This window comes from Epinephelus moara, chromosome 4, assembly GCF_006386435.1.
Source record: "Epinephelus moara isolate mb chromosome 4, YSFRI_EMoa_1.0, whole genome shotgun sequence".
Classification (NCBI taxonomy): Eukaryota; Metazoa; Chordata; class Actinopteri; order Perciformes; family Serranidae; genus Epinephelus; species Epinephelus moara.
The window spans coordinates 13,489,496-13,507,824 of record NC_065509.1 but is presented as its reverse complement, the minus strand read 5'-3'; positions in this window follow the sequence as shown (position 1 = coordinate 13,507,824).

The following is an 18,329-nucleotide window of genomic DNA, read 5'->3' as shown; positions in this document are numbered from 1 at the left end:
CTCATTAGTTCCTCATTAGTTCCTCAGTAACTACTCATTAGTTCCTCATTAGTTCCTCATTAGTTCTTCATTAGTTCCTCAGTAACTACTCATTAGTTCCTCATTAGTTCCTCAGTAACTACTCTAATTTTGCCTTTGGTGCAAAAGCAGGTTGTGATAGGCATTTATATTGGCATCTAGCCAAATTGCTTAATTGTAGCATTCCTCCCAATGCACAAGTTTTGATTTGTATTTTTCTATTTATTTTGTGTTTTTATTTTCATAAGCAAAAAAAAAGACTTCTCAGTTTTATAGCCCCTTGTGACTCGTTGCTTTTTAGAAAAGTGTTTGTTCAGTGTTCTTACAGTGTAATACAGAAGAGCTTGAATTGTTACAAGTTTCCGTAATGAAAATAGTTTGCCAAAGTAAGTGCAATGTCAGTGGGAAAAATGCTACCTCAGTCCCCAGCAAGAGGATCGTATCTGTCACACCTGCACTACCGTCTGTTCAGAATAAATACATTAAAATGTATCCTTGCACACTGGCTTTCCCCCCACTATGCCGAACTGGCACCAAACCGTGACTCCTAAACACGCATATGACCTGTGACTTATGTGTACCCTTACACCCCTACCTATATATGCATACGCTACAGGACAAGAGTGCATATTAAAGAGGGTATATTATGTAGGTATAAAGGAGGGATTTACAAAAACTATGTAAGTGAACTATATGTTTCAGAGTATTTGAAGCAAGAAGGCTCCAGGTTTGAACCAGCTGGCTGGCGGGGGGCCCTTCTGTGTGGAATTTGCATGTTCTCCCCATGGGTGTTCTCTGACTACCTCCCACAATCCAAAGACATGCGGATAACATTAATTGTTGATTCTTAAATCGCCCTCAGGTGTGAGTGTGAATGGTTGACAAGTTGGCCCTGTGATGATCTGGCGACCTGTCCAGGGTGTACCCTGCCTCTCGCCTAATGTCAGCAGGGATCTGCTCCAGCCTCCCACAATCCCGTAAAGGATAAGCAGTTACAGATAGTGAATGGATGTACTGTATTTGACATGCTCCTTCTGGCCATCTTGGGTTGGACTTGAGCAGGGTTCATTGTTGCTTGTCTTTATGACCATCACAACTGAAGAAAAACCTGCAAGAGCAGGGCAGGGGAGTGGGAATGTCAACATTAGTATTCTTGGAAGCACCATCTTCCATAATAATCCCAGAGGACACACACACACACACACACACATAAGCAGACACCTATATATCCATACAATGATAAACTGCATAAACTGCAGACTGAACAAGGGGAGAAATCGCTACCAGATGTCACTTTGCTCCATACCAACTGTAAAACATTATTGAGTTATTCTAAACTGTAGTTTTCTGGTAAACATCTTATTCATGAGAATGTGCAACATATTCATTACAAACTGTTTCTATCATATCATTGGGAAATCCCCTGAGTAATCTAAATAATTGTTAGCATAACGTGCAATGGATCTTGGAAATGCAGTTCTCCTTACTTGACAAAAAACACAACACTGAACTCACGTCAATCACAGAATTGAATGCTTTCACGTGTTCACCTAAAGATAAATTCCAGAAGTCCCTTGTTGGCACCTAGCCAAACAATTTTCACACATCCAAACTCTATGCAAAGGTTTCCTCTACAATACTCCCCACTGCTTTTCAGCCTGCTGCCAAGTACAATGGTATTCTTCTCTCAAATAGCAGGCAGGACAACTGGAAAAATGATTAGAGCATTTATGGTGTTTTCTTAGACAGGATTATGATCTCTTGCTCAACTCATCCTCTAATCCTGTTAGTCCTTTTGTCTTTTGTTTTCAAGCTTTTTTGAATGGTAGCCCCAAGGATCAACTTCAAATCCAGTAAGAGAATGATAGGTTAATCCATTTCTCAATTTATTCATTTTCTGCAGGGGATTAGGGCTGGACCATATCCCAGAATGACTAGGATGACCAGCGAGCTCTCCATCATGGCTCAGGAGGAAGCCTTATAATGGACTTAATTGTGTTCAAGGAGAAAACCCATGTTCATTTTATTGCGAAAGCTCTACAGTACATATCCAATTTACTGACATAAAACTACAGTAGCTAGACACACTAGATAATCAGAAAAAAATGTTCTCATGGTCCCAACCACCAGAACAGAGTTGGGTAAATCTGCCTTTTCCTTTAACACCACACAAGATTGGACTGAGCTGCAACCGGCTGAAAAATGAAGCCAACACAGAAGTGCCTAAAACTGCACTTCCTCAAATGGCCACTTGAGGCTGACTCCAATTGTGAGTCAATTCCAATAGACAAGTCGTTACCACCATAACTCCAGATCCACAGAGTATAGAAGAAGACGTAGCTGTCGCAATTTTAGTGTATTTTCAGCTCATGAAAGTTAATTATGATGTTTTGGTCGCTTGGAAAATACTTTTTTAGCACTTTGGTTGTAAAAAGACCCTCTACAGAATCGGATGTTCAGTGTTCCCAGTAAGTACATTTAGTTTTAATTGTTTTGAGACAGTTTTTCGCTTGCCAAAATTTGCGGAAGCATTATCACAGTGAACCATAGCTTTAAATGTGCTGTGCTAAGGAAGCTAGGAGCTAGCGTTAGGGTTAGCACAACCCTCTTTTCTGAATATGGTCACTCCTGGCTCCAGAAACCCAAGATGGCAATGGACCAAATGCCAAAGGCTTCAAATCGGGAGTCCACAAACGAGTTGGTGAAGTCACAGTGGCTACATCCATTTGCCTACTCTAAACAGTCTATGGCTGTAAGGCATCCTAAACTCTGAAACTTGACCTTCTCTTGATGTGTTTAAAAATACTTTAAACCCAAATATTTTTTCACAGAGCTGTCACTTTTAATAAGTGCCATGATTTACCATGATTGTTTTAGCCCCTGATACTGTATGTTTTCTTCTGTTGTTGTGTTTTGGTATTGTAGTTTTTGTTTTGGTATTTGGTAATAAAACACTGAAACAACAACATGGTGTTGGGCTGTGTGTTAGGTTGGCTCTGGGTGAGACATCACTCTCCACCTAACACCTATCCCAGCTGCAAAGCAAACAAAAGGAAGTCAGTAATGTTGTAAGACACAGGCCTAACCAATGTCATCTGCTTGGCTACACACCAAACATGTGTAGTTCACACAAGTTAGAGTGCATGGTTAAGAGCTTTACCATCCTACAAAACAGATAACCATGCTACAGACTGTATCAGGATATAAGCAACCTAACCTACCAATCAAACAGAGCACAGCTGGTCTGGGGGTTAAAAAACAAACTTCTCACCATTGTTTCAGTAGTTTACACAAAGGTGACGCAGTATGGCAACAGATGATCTTTTCCTAGACTCCATTTGACAAAAATTGACTCATGTATAAGGTTGGACAGTGGAAACAGCAAGATCCCTCATAAAGAAAGTTGAGCGACTCCTCTTTCCTGGCACCACTTTCCAAAACAAAACAACTTTGCACATTCATCATGAGCAGAGCATCCAATAACCCTACAGGCACCAACCTGTTTCTCTCAGGATCTAATCCTTGAAAGCCTGCTCTTCACCAGGCACCGTGTCCATCATGTCATCTTCTTGGTACAGTGCTTCACAGTATTGGGTGACAGATGAGTCCATGTGTACCACAGCATGTTGGACCGTGGATGAGGAGTGGAGAGGGGCACGTACAGAACAAGTGTGGACTTGACATGTCAGCTGGGATGGACTGGAATTTCGACCATCCTGACAAAATGGACCAAAAACAGGCTCTTAATTAGCTGTTAACATCAAGGGTTGTTTGAAGCCTGCTTGTTGATAAGCCACCACGGTCCAGTTGTTTGCATCTTGCCCGTGGTTTGAAGTTCTGCAGGACTAACACAGCTGCTTTCATTTCCAGTAGCCTGTTCTGGCATTGTTCCCATGGACTCCAAACTCCACCTATTTCACCTCATTACGCAAATTCTCCTTTATTTCCATCAAGCCAAAACATGAGTGGTTTCCTCCCTAGAGATGATTCTTCTGCCAGTACTTGAGGGTTTATAGGCACTGGAAGCCTGGCAGAGTCCTGCTGTATCCCCAGACCTTTTCTTCATCTTAACTGTGTCGATAATGGCTCATTATTTAGTCCATTCTGTGGCAAGAGATGTATTTCCTGGCATTGAAGTGGTCATGTATGTGTTCCAGCTTACACATTTGAAAAATGTAAGGATGTATCCGGAGCACTTATCTATTCTATTTACAGACTACTTGCTGGGAAGGGAATTCTCAATGCCTCAGTGCTAGTTTTAACATTTCTTGCAACTAAATCGTGCAAAATGGTCAATTCACAATATAAACATTTCATGGAAACAAATCCAGGAGAGGTTTTAATCCCCCTGTTTTGTAGGACACTTAAAAGTAGCCACACAGGGGTTTGTGGTGGCCTTGATTAAGACATAAACCATATGCTGTGATTGCAATGTCCCTAGTTTAATTCCCAGTGAGGGGCATTGGTTTTATGTTGTTTCCCCTCTTTTTTTCAGTCACTTCTCCACTGTCCACCTTTGAGTTACATAAGAAAATACCCAGAATACAGACCTTTGTTTCCATCCTGTAGAGGAACTACAAAAACAACATGTTTCTGGAAAAACTCTTCAGGGGGGGCATCCACTTCCTCTTGAGACATCACAAATGGGGGAGATACATTTGGAGTATATGGTCCGGCTGCAGCATTCTTTCCATTGAGCTTGGAACAGCTGCGTTACCACTGTAGATGTGTATTACCAGGAGACAAAGTCAGGATAGGTGAGTACTTCCAACATTGGGGAAAGAAGTCGGAATCAGTATTAGAACTAGGGCCATACTCAATGTCTTTATTGTAAATATTATTGTTATTTAAAGCTTCTTTTGAGGTTTTTGAATGGAGCTTTGACTGTATGATGTCAGCACCCTAAAAAGGAAAAATAAATCCTTAACGTGAATAAAGTAGCCTAAAAGAGTTGGTATTTTGTTTATTAAATCACCTTTTTTAATAAATACATTTGTGATGCTGTTAGATTGTTGTTTATGAAAGGCTAAACACCAGCAAATATAGATTGAAACAGAATACTTTGTTAGATGAATACATGTGAATTTTGGAAATGATTACATCTATACATCTATTACATTGTCTAACATTATGAATGACACCTCGAAGCTTTGAAATATTCGGTACATTAGAACAGAACATTATGTTCAGTCATGCAGTATGAAATCATTGTCCAAAAAGATCACAAGTAAAGATGCTACATTCCTCCTCACAGCGGAGCACAGATTGAGGAAATCCTTGGAAGAAGACCTGCTGCTTACAGAAAAAGAGCACCTTCTGGAGAGTGCAGGGAGCTGGCAGTGTAAGAGTTCCTCATTGTTGTTGAGTTGATTTGATGCAGCTGAGCCCAAACAGGAACAACAGACCTCAGTTCATTCTTCTGATGAAGCCATTCCTTGGCCAGGCTGTTTTCATGGTTATTGAAGTTGTCAAATACCACTGCTTGGTCAGTGGTTTTGGCATCAGACACTGACGCAAAAAGGCACCTTTCGCAGCCACCAGGCGACGTCAGTTCACAACACCGCTGGATGGCGTCAGTTTGAACAGCTGCCAGTTTAAAACTGACACTGCACCTTTTGAAGCGGTATGATACATCACTGGGCAGCATAAGTTTATAACATCACCAGACAACGTCAGTTTGAAATCCCACTGGTAACAAGGCAATATAAGGAGCCGTCCAACAAACCCCGGACATTCACCCAGGAGCCCACTGTTCACTTCTTGTCTGAATGTTGACCTTGATGTTATTTTCGGAACCTAACCACGTACTTTTGCTGCGTGAGGAAATAAATGTAAATACAAGGGGTTTTACCAACATTGTACGTTTATTTTGAAAAAGAGTGTATGCATCTCACAAGCAGAAACTGGACAGTTCCTGTGAAAATGGGAGTGTATTTTGAAATGACACAATGCATATAACAAGCATGAATTGACACGGCGTCCGAGAACATCAACAAGAGACGCAGGAGGATACCTAACGCGACATATATGGACGTGCCAGGCCACTGATCAAACAATATTTGACAAGTTGGGATGAGAATGTGTTGAATCATAACCTGCAGTTCACAAAGTTGAGTTCAGTTGGGGATGTGAAAAGTCATATGTTATTAGATTTGTCAGATTTCCATTTAGTTATTTGTGGCAATTTTAATGCAATATGGGATCATGTGCTGGATATGACCGGTCAAATTCAGGCGAGAGAACAACAGTTGGCCACTTCAGCTTTGCGACAATGGGCTGAGGAAATTGTTGCTGTGGATATCTGGCGTTCTGTCAATCTCACTGCCAGAGATCATTTCTTATACTCTACAAGGCATAAAACATTTTATCAAATACAGTTTATTTTTGCCTCCAAGAATATTTTTGCAATTATCTATAATATAGGATATATGCCTTTTGCTTTATCTGATCATAAAGCAGTGATTTGCAAGGCCTCTATAAGGATAGAAATAACTTGAGCAGCCTGTTGGCACTTTAATACCACACTCCTATATGATAAAATGTTCATGTCTTAGATGTCTTAGAAGGTCTAAATAAATCTTTCTTAGGTACAATTACTGCCTCAGAGGCCAAACTGTCACATTTAGAAGCATAAACACATGTTGACAGCGCTCCCTAAGTTTCCCCAAGTGAGATTGTCAGAAAGTTTGTTTGAAAGAAGATGTGCTGAACTTTGCATTCACAGAGCTCGCTCTAACCACTATTTTCAGAGTGCCCACCTTACCCACCTACTTCCTCACAAACTTCATATTGATGAACACTTTTCTAATATATTTGCCATAGATTAAGAGATGGCTCTATAAACTCTGATCCCTCTACTAAATTCTACTTTTACTGATTTTTCTTCACAACCTCCAGTTGCCTCAGTTGGATCCTGTGGCTAGGCCATCACCTGATGCTCCCATTACTCTGACTGAATTAAATGAGACATCACAAAGTATGAATACTTCTGATCCAATTAGATCAGTTAATTCTGGACATGATTCAATTTGCAATCCTGAAGGGCTCCTTGTCTGGGGAGTTCAATACTGCAATAATCTCCTTACTGCTCAAAAATGATCCCTTGGACTATGCACATCATTGGCTCCTGTCTTTGTTGAACTCAGATATAAATGTGTATACAAAGGTACTTTCATGCCGCCTGAAGCCCCACATGACTTCTCTAGTCCACCACGACCAGACAGGGATTATGAAAACTCACCTGGCTGCTGATAACATTTGTCATTTACCGCTGATCATTGGGGCCACCCTAAATATTGCCACACCAGCTACTGTTCTGTCATGAGATGCAGAGAAAGCTTTCCAGCACTACAATATTTGTGGGAGGTTCTAAGGCACAAGAGGTTCGGGGAAGATTTCATTGCATTTATTCAGGTTCTTTATTCTAGTCCTACAGCTATGGTTCAAGGCAGTTCAAAGTATCTAGGGCCAGTCTCCAAGGCTGTGGCATTTGTCTTCTTTGTTTGCCCCAGCTTTAGAACCACTGGCACAGGCTATTTGTCTGTCGCATGATCCTATAACTGTACAGAATACAGATCATCATATTTCTTTATATGTGAATGACATCTTGCTTTATCTTGGTAATGCTCCTCAGTTGGTACCTTACCTTCTTCAGCTTTTTAAAGAAATTTGCAGATTATCTGGAGAGATGGGTTAAAATCCCAAACTTGGTATGCTCGTGATTCTTAGTGATTAAAATGAATGTTATTTCTCACATAAACTTTTGAAACACTATGATCTCTCTGTCATCTCCAGTGGGGCATTGGATTTGATTGTACACATTAGTCTCTAAATTTATTTAGAAAGTCAAACACCCTCGTACATTGAGAGAAATGCAAAGGTGGGCAGAATCTCCCAAATTTTAAGTGTAATTCCTGGGCCTGTATTCTTTAGACCCTCCATTCTTGGTTGAACTTAAGCTTTTTTAGTGACCTGGCATCCCATAGAGGAGAAAGTAATGTTACTTTAAGCAAGACTTTGTGTATTCAAACATTCCACTATAACATTGTAGTTATAGGTTTGGTCCAGTCATCTCCCAGTTAATTGCAGTTTGGCACCTGCTGAGCAATCACACCACAATCAATCCAAAATTTCATCAGCACCCTCCATTATTCCACAACTGTGATTTACTACAGGGAGGAGGGCCCATTTCCTTTCCTCATTGGACTGAGCAGGGGAAATATACAGTTGTAGATACTACAAAAGATTACTTTCTTCATACTTTTCAAGAAATACAACAGCAGTTGATTTTACCCACAGCTTAATTTTTCTTTTATTTCCAGATCCGATCTGTCCAATGTGCTTATGGAATCCCCTAGAGGCAAGAATAGCCACTGCACATATTACGTAGTTTAAGTTTAGGTACTTGAGGTCTGGTCTCCAAATTAAACTCCCTGCTAATAATGGCAACTCTTACACTAATGTCAACTGACAAAATATGGAAAAAGGGTGTACAATGAGTTTACACAGATATTAATTGGGTCAAAGTCTGGTCCAATATATCAGTTACTTTAAGAAACCCAAATCATCAGATGAGGCATTCGTTTTTAGAACTAACAGCACACCTCACAAATTATTTCTGATGAAAGCCAGACAATCCCTAAATTGCATGCTTCAGTCTCAGGGAGCTTCTGGAACATTATTGCATATGTTTGGGAAAGACCAGACGTTTTTAGATGTTGGGAACCGTCTCTCTTCATATCTGCCAGAGAATCTGGAAAGCTCTGTAACATGCTCCCCATTGGTTTTATTGTTAAATGATGATCATTTATTGAAACTTACACTTCAACAATGACGAGTCTGACTGGCTGGCCTAACAGCAACCAAAGAGATGATTTCTCTATGTTGGCAGGCCCTGCATTTGTTACAGAGACGAGAGTGGTTACTTACTCCTCTGGGTATTCTCTGCATTGAGCAGTCTGTTGCAAGAAAACATAGTGCAAAACAAAAGAATGTAAATGTTTTAGTTACGGCTGTGAAAGGAGCTTCTATAACTGCATGAGTGTTGCCCTGGGAAGGGGTTGTCTGTTATATTTGTCTTGTGAAGTTGTTCCTCTATTTTTGCTCTTTATGCATGTTTTATATAATCAATAAAAATTTGCTCACAATGCTGTCCTTTCAGTAAGACTGAATGGGTTTGTTCTCATTTGCTGAGCATATTTTTCCAAAATTAAAGTGCTCAAATATGTGAGGGTGAGTTTATATGAACTGTATGAACAACGTATGTAGAGCAGTTGTGTTTGGCTTTGAGAGTCAGAGAGTCAGACGTATAGAATAACACAAACATAAACCTGGTACACACATTATTGACCTCAAGGCTCTGGTCCAATGGGATATCAGATGCATGTAGAAAACATCCAGACAGCTGCAAGGTGCTCTGTGTGTGTGTGTGTGTGTGTGTGTGTGTGTGTGTGTGTGTGTGTGTGTGTGTGTGTGTGTGCGTGCAGAGCAAGGGGCTAGTGATGGTTTGGGAAGTGATGGAGCAGATGGAGAGATTTGTTTTGAATGCCTTTACAAATATTTCTCTTCATTCTACATACAGTCTTGTGTTGTTAAAGTCAACGACTGACACAGGAGAAACGTACAGTAATTATTCTCTGTTGTGAGCTTGTGCATTTCATTGCACCATTGCATGAGACCAATGAATTATCTAGCTATTCCCCGCTGTGCTGATCCCTTGGTTTTCAAAGTTCTACCACAAGAATCATGAACCCACTGACCCATTGACTAAGGGCACTTCTACATTCTGCATCTTATAATCTTACTTCTGGTTTAGATTGGAAATGCAATTACCTACTTTCTTTGTTTGCTAAAAAATATTTTTTAAACATAAAAAGGCTTTGGCTGTGTTTTCTTGCTTTGTTGGTTTCCTAATATGCGATCAATGTATCCAAAAAACAACTATTTAGAAATTTGCGCCAACATTTTCATAACTGTTGCAGAGTAGCTGTGGTGTAACAACACGTTGCAGCAAGATTTCAGTGGAACCTGGGTTTGGTTTAAGCATCATTGTGGCCAAATTTCGACTCTCTGGTGCGGACCGTTGTCAACCCCTTCTGGCAGTGAGCAATGTTAAAGGTTACTTTTAAAATGTAATTATCCTGTAAAAAATGTATGAAGTCATGTAACTATTTTAACTGCTTTGTCAGTGATTTCCATGTAAAATGTAAAAAGGCACCTGTCGCAGCAATATGATACACCACTGGGACACTAGACAGCTCTAGTTTGAAACGCTGCTGGTAGCGATGTTACATAGGGAGCTGAAACATCCCTGTAGGGCGGGTAAGAGTAGAGGTCAATTTTCTAAACCTAACCATGTGCTTTTGTTGCACAAGGAAATAAACTTAAATACGAAGTGTCTTACCAATGTTGTACGTTTATTTTGAAAAGACACAATGCATGGAACAAGCGTAAATTGACATGATGTCCTGGAATATCAACAACAGATGCAGGAGGACACCTAGTGTATCATATGTGCGCATGAAAAAAAAAACAGCAATATTTGATGCGTTAGGATGATAATGTGTTGGTACAGTATTGTGCATGTAATTGTGCAGTACAACAAAAAAACTGCAAAATCATAGACTAAAAATGTCCAAGTGGAGAGACAAAAGGTCTCACAAACCTTTAGTGTTGGGCAAGCCGCTGCTCAGCAGGCAGTGGAGAGGCAGAGAGAGACAGCAGGGATAAAGAGCATGTACTGCCACATATTTTCACATCTAACTGAATTAAGAAAGTAATTCCAGAGTTGGTATTTGGTAGAATAGTGGAATGACTAACTGAAACAGTTTTGGTGGGTTTGTTTGGTTTCTGCTGAGTTTGAATTTGTTTCATGATGTGTTAACAAGGCAATTAAGCTAGTCTTTGTTTGGTTAAAGACAGACACTTGAATTCAGAGGGCACATGGATGTATTTTTCTGTTTAATAGGTGTACAAACATTTCGTTACTTGGCATTAAAAAACAAAGGAAGCTTTGGCAACATAGTCACCTCGCTGAAGCAAGAGACACTACAAAGTAATTTAAAATGTTCTTATATGTGATTTTAGGCCATTTTCTTTATGTCGTCCTCGCAGGCATTGTTGGCTGATGGATGTGGTACGGTAAAACCATCTGACCACTGCTGTATAGCCGCAGAATGTTCCAAAAGTTCATTTATTGTTTACAGCACCAGGTAGCACTGCTAGGGCTAAACCAGAAGAATGAATAGAATTGTGTCAGAATAAAAAGAGAAAAAAATGGGTGGGCTAGCATAAGGCCAGTAGGTGATGGTCATGTTTCTTGCTATCAAAGCATTGGTCTTTCTTGCTAGGATGAATCTTTGAGTTTTTCCTGACCTGTGTATCTCCTTACATTTGCTACTATCAGGCACAGATATCCTCTTGAGACCCGATAAGTACAAAAAAAACTAACATTGTCAATGATAATAAAATCCCAATGTCCTCAAACAAGTACTTCCTAATTAACAGTGTCTCAGCTCGTTACTGTTGATGAAATTGGTCAATTGTTGCCTTATCAATATACAGACTTTTATTTTTAGACTACGACTTTTACTTCCTCTAGATAGTCAAGTTTGATCGTCCTCTCGGCGCTCTGCCAGGGCCACTAGATGGGACAAAAAAGTGTCCACAAACAAGGCCAATAGGTCTAAGTTAAACACAATGAAGTATAAGGTCAAGTAAACCCAAAACATGATGTCATCATATGAGGACGCAGGGTCTCAGGAGGATATAGTGTTTTTGTAGCCAGACAATGCAGCTACCACCTAATCCACCTAACAAGTGCTGCCTCAAAGTATGTTGCGTTAAATTCATGAAGAAAAATCTATTTCTCTTGCTCAACTTTAAGGTGAACAAATAATCCAAAAATGGTGACCGTGAATACGAGCCACGTGCCTGGGCAAGCACATGCATTTGAACTCTGTTTGTGCATCCCAGTGAGTTGCTGTGGCACACTACTCATCTGTACATGAGACTGTTTATGCGGATGTGGGTAATGAGACTTGGAGTATACTTGGGAGTTGTGTGAGAGTTTGTAAAGAGATGTTTTGATATAGTTTTACTATTGTTAAACACAGTCCCACAGTTCTGTTCAGTTTTTGGATTCTTCGTTGACCACAGGGGCATGTGAGAAAAATGTTTGAAATTTCCTTCACAACTCAACATAACACAGTGTGAGTAATTGATATACAAATGATCGTTTTGTGGATGAAGCATTGCTTTAATGGGCTGCTGGAAGTTATTAGTTTCAGACATAAGTTTTAGATTTACAGCTGACAGACATATTTCCTTATACTAGTCTCCAGACTCAGTAGGAAACATTCAACTGCTGGTGCTGCTCAGCCTCAGATGATTTATGTTAAAGCTTATGCTTAAACCTTGAATTTTCTTCCATGATCCATATCATCAGGCCGGCTATGGCTTTTAAAGGACTTCAGACTCCTTTGCCGAACAGTCATAGATTCTTTTTCATAGATTCAGACTAAGAATAACGGTCTTGTTTTTAGCTTGATGTCTGATGACTGTCTACAGTGGGTTTTAATGTTTTTTAATCCTCTTAAAAGTCCTGGGAACTTTTTCACCGTATGGATAAGCATGCTATTGTTTACATAGTCTCTATATACAGACTCTACATTCAGTGAATGTAGAGTCTGTAGGCAAACCCCGGAGATCTTGCCTCTGGAAGAAGAGCGGAAGAGCCCTGGTTTCCGGTTGTAGGCTGTTTGTGGTCCGCGTGATATTCGCGTTTGAGCCGGCTGCAGTTGTTGCCAGGATAAACAGTCCATGTGGTGAACTAACGAGGCGGAACATAATTGGCGTCACTGCAAACTCTTAATCCTTCGCAATGGTTCAGCATATTTACTTATATATAAATGGAAGTCGGAAATGGAAATTTGCCTCCTCCGCCCAAATCAAACTGGAATGCCAGAAAATCGGGGGTCTGCCCCCAGAGGCTGTATCGCCGTTTGCTGGAAGTCAGACGCCGAATACAGCCAATGGGTTCCGAGAATGTCGTTTACATGAAGAGAATGCACAATTGGACCTGCAGGGTTTTCAGATGTTTGGGGCTCTTATTTTTTTGGTTTTATTTTGGTGTCTTGTAGTCTGACCCTACTGTAAGTAAATCCTTATGTTTGAAACTCTGATGTAACAAGTAGCGTGTCAGTTGTTCAAAGCCAATGTGTGATTGAGCATCATTCAAACCCACAGATATTTATTTTTAAATTCTTTCAAAGACCCCAACTTGTGAAAACATGCCATATATGTCAGGAGGAATGTGTGGAAGAAATGTTTACAAAGTGATGCACAAAACATGGAATAACTGCATTTGCACAGTGTGTGATTTTTTCTCCTCAATACAAAGAAACTCAAAAGTTCAAGAGGTCGAGCTGATGCCAACAGAAGATAATGAGACAAGAAAGATTCTTTCTGTGACGTAAATGGTGTCCTGTCTGACAGAAGGGCATGGTGCATTGAAACTTGATTTATCACATCACAACCAAGAGGGAGAATAAAGTGTGTGGTTGTGCGGTTCCCAGCATAAATAGTTCTAATGGGTAAGTTACAGAGGGACAAATGAGTTGATAGAAACATTGTGGTAAAGTGAACTTTTTCAGAAAAAAACATCATTACATTACATAACAACATTACGGGCAGGGGGGGGTGTTAGACACAGAGACTCTTTACTTGCCTGGGTCCAGACCTTTGAATCCGAATACTCCACGAATTGACTGATTTGTCTGGTATCATGACGTCAAACAGCAGATTCTATGTTGAAACATCAATCGATACAATGAGTGCCCTTGGGGACTAACAATCAGCCAATCAGTGCCACGGGTGGGCCTTTGTCAAGCATTGTCAATGAGTAACTACAATGGCGCCTGCTATAGGCAAGATAGATGCTGCCATGGAGGCTGTATTACATCAGTTCGTTTAACTTTGCTTCACTCTTACATTCCCAGCAAAACAAGTATGTCGGAATGAGAATGCATCGGTATGGAATTAAAATGTTGTCAGATTCAGTGGCCTGGGGTCTAGAAGCCAACCACAGAGCTCCAAGGAGGAGGCGCTGGGTTCATCTCCAGACAAGAAGCGGAAGCACCCAGTAGCCGGGAGGCAGGCCAAGGAACTCTGCGGTTCCTCCATTGAGCTTCCATTCAGCTTTCCATTGAGCCAAAACTGCAGCACTGATCTGCTGTCGTAGTTTCAATGTATGGTCTATTTTCTTTATTATAATAGCCAAGTGTCACAGCTTGACGAGCTGACACACACGCACACACATACACTAGCAGATAGATGGATACAGATGATTACCTCTATACATGAAAGAGCAGAGGAGCAGAACTGTGTTTTAGTCTACAATGCCCGTTGTAGTGACAACATGATCACAGCCTGGATTAGACGTTCAGAGACTTTAAGTTAACGAAACACTACATTTATGTACCGGGCCGGAATTGCAGAGAGGTGGTGGATGCTGGACATATAAAGGGCAGGACTGTGACACCAGAATCCAAGGTTCACATCCAGACTCTGTGGTTAGGTTTGAGCAACAAAAGCATTTTACTTACATTCATTGATTCATCTTCCGTAACCGCTTATGCTGTTAGGGGTTGCAGGGGTGCTGGAGCCTGTCCCAGCTGACATTGGGTGAGAGGCGGGGCACACCCTGGACAGGCTGCCAGACTATCACAGGGCTGACACATAGAGACACACACACACACACACACACACACACACACAGACTACATGACTGTTACACACTGGAGAAACCAATTAGAAAACTGTTCAACGTTTTCAGAGAGATCATTTGAAACCGACTGTCTAGATAACTCTTTCTTTTACATTTCTGGGGACAGAAATTCAAAACAGTATTGTAATATGCTGTATACCGCTGACAGTTTATACGGGAATACTATGCTAATAACCTTTGCAATATAATACTGACAAATCATGTAAGGAAGAGTCAATGAATGGTAAAAAAAAAAACAATAATAATAATTTGCAGAGGTTTTACAGTTTTTATCAATCGCTAAGACACATGTAAAGAAACTGGGCTCCACCTGATCTTCATCATCACCTTCTTCGCACAGCAGAAGTCTTTTACAAAATTTTCACACCCTTTTTCAAACCTGTTTACACAGATCTCATAGAAAGACCCAAAAATCTGTCAGATAAACTGTGTGAAGTGAAAGGAAAACATCCAGTCACACCTGACATAATTCTCTAATGCACCTGTGTGAAACTGCTTTGCACATCTCTTCAGCCAACATTCAGTCCTTATCTGTCTATAAAATATGCCACCTTTGTGTTGCTATTTGCAGCATGCATCAAAGAAGCCAGAGGCATGTAAGGAGAGTGAGAGGCCATGGCAGAGGGGCTCAAGGAAAAGGAGTTTCATGTGTGCCGGAGGAGCGGCAGCAAGGAGAGAAAACAGAGTTTCCACCCATACGTTTCCTTTGATTGACTTTATGTTTATTTTATTTTCACTCACAGTGTTCAACATGTCTGAGGTTGAACAGTATAGACACAAGAGGTCAAAACGTAGTATATGGCTGTTGCAGTCTACCTAAAAAGAAATACACGGAAAAATCTGATGCTGTACAATAAACAATTTTGAGTTTTGGTGACTTTTTTTATTGTTTCACTGGTGAAGACAGAAGGCAGTAAAAAAGCTGTACCATAATAAATGTACTACAGGTCTTTCATGTCAATGTCAGTTCATGAGCACAGAAAGACCTGCACACAAGAATACAGTTTTTCTCAATCCCTAAGACATGCTTAATGAAACTGAGATACAGTTGATTGTTATCATCACCTTTCTAGCACAGCAGAACTCTTCTTTTTCATTGGTTTTATACATTTTTACACCCTTTTTCAAAACAGCAAACATAGATCTCATACAAAGACCCCAAACTCTATTAGATTAACTCTGTTAAACAAAAGGAAAATATGGATTTACATCTGATAGAAAGTACACCGTTCAGCCAAAACATTCAAACTACTGACAGGTGAAGTGAATAACTTTGATTATTTTGTTCCATTATTATCTTACTATACAATGACGAACACTCTGTCTGTGGGTGTGTCTGTCTGTGTCTACGTTCCACGTTTTTCTCCTCACTGACTTGGTCAATCCATGTGAAATTTGGCACAGTGGTAGAGGGTCATGGGAGGATGTGAATGAAGCAATATTACATCAATTGGCCAGAGGGGGGCGCTATAGCAACCGATTGAAATTGCAAACCTTGAATGGGCATATCTCATGCAACATTTGAAGAACAAATTTGCCTCTTCCTAGGAAGTTTGACCAATCTGCATGAAACTCGGTGAACATAATCTAGGGACCAATATCTAAAGTTCCTTCCTGGCAAAAGTTGGAAAACTTACTAAAACTGAGCTTCTATAAGGCAATGAATATTGCGGAGGGCGTGGCTCATCACATAAAGGTGTATAACATCTCAAGGGTTTCACTGATCACCACGCAACTTTGTAGGCATATGGCCACACATAATCTGAGGGGACCTGTCCATTATTGACCCCATCAAACAAAATGGGGGCGCTAGAACTCTAATTGGCAACTGGGTGGCGCTATCACAACAGAAAAATGCTTAAAAATGGCTAAAGTGCAACCGATCACTGTGGCTCCCCCTGTGGCCAAATGTTGTTGTTTTTTCTTCTAATTTTTGGTATGACTAAGTCGTGGTATGGTATGCTGTACATAATCTAGGAAACTGTCAGTGTGTCATTCTGTCAGTCAGTCATTCTGTCTGTCCCACGTTTTTCTACTCACTGATGTGGTCAATCTATGTGAAACTGCACATTGGTATTGAGGATTGGCATAGGTAGAAGGTGACAAAGCTACCAATGGGTATGGACTAGTTATTATTATTTTGAAACCTTTGGTTCTGGCATTCATGTGGATGCCACCTGACATGTTCCACCCACTCATACACCGTTGCAGACCAAGTACCTGGCAACAGTTCTCCCCAATGGCAGTGGCCCCCCAGCAGAAAAAAAGCAGCATGCCACACTACAAAAACTGTTTAGAAATGGCATGTGGAGCGTGACAAAAAGCTCAAGGTGTTGACCTGGCTTCTAAATTTCCCAGGTCCCAGTCTGCTCAAGGATTCTTGTGATGTGCCGGTACCCCTAATCCAAGGTGGGGCCTCCTTGGATCGGACTTGGCTCTGACCTGTCGAGGCATGGACACAGGATCTCTGGGAGTGTCCTGCGGTGTCTGGCACCAGTGTGTTGGCAGCAGATCCACTTAGTCCAGTGGGTTGTGAGGTGGGTTAATGGCACGTGCCACAGATTCTCATTCAGATTGGTATTTGGGGAATTTGGAGGCCAGGTTGACACTTTGAGGTCTTTGTCACATTCCTTGTGTCATTCCTGAGCGATGTTTGCAGTGTGGCATGGTGCATTATTCTTCTGGGGGGCCACTGCCATTGGGGAGCGCTGTTGCCATGAGGGGGGGTACTTGGTCTGCAACGGTGTTTGAGTGGGTGGAACATGTTAGGTGGTATCCACATGAATGCCAGAACCAAAGGTTTCCCAGCAGAACAATGCATTGGAAAAAAATAATCAAAGTTATTCACTTCGCCTGTTAGTGGTTTTAATGTTTTGGCTGATTGGTGTACTTGCCTAATTATCACCCCTGTGAAAAACCTTTGCACAACTCCTCAATCAGCACTCAATCAGTCCTTATCCATCTGTAACAGATGCCACCTGTGTTGATATTTGCAAGCATGGATCAAAGAGGCCAAAGGCACGTACAAATGAATGATAAATGTAATAGGGAGAATGAGTGCAGAAAACTTTCTTAGAAAACGTCTGTTTTTCACATTTTAATTGGGCAGTTCAACAAAGTGCAGCACCTTCATCTTCACCTTGTATTTTGTTGTCCACTGTGACTGATCAAGAGAATATACTGATTTGACTTTCAGTTTTGGCCTCTGTGTGAACTTTTTTGAAAATGCAACTTCTGAATGGATAAGTGTGTTCAAGCAAATTAGAAAAACATCAAATGCATATAGGTATTAAGTATCTGTATTTGTGTACAGTGTGAGTATTTGTTGCTTTTCAAGTGGATGATGATGAAGAGAACTACTGTCACGTAAAACACTTTAGAAGTGATGCCGGACTGTTTCTGCCGCTGAGGTAAAAAGTGGAAAATTAGTAAATGACTGATTAAATCTATCTGACTGAAATGTTGTATTTATAATCACAGAAGCCACAGTGTGTGGATTATTTTACTAATACAAGACAACCATTGT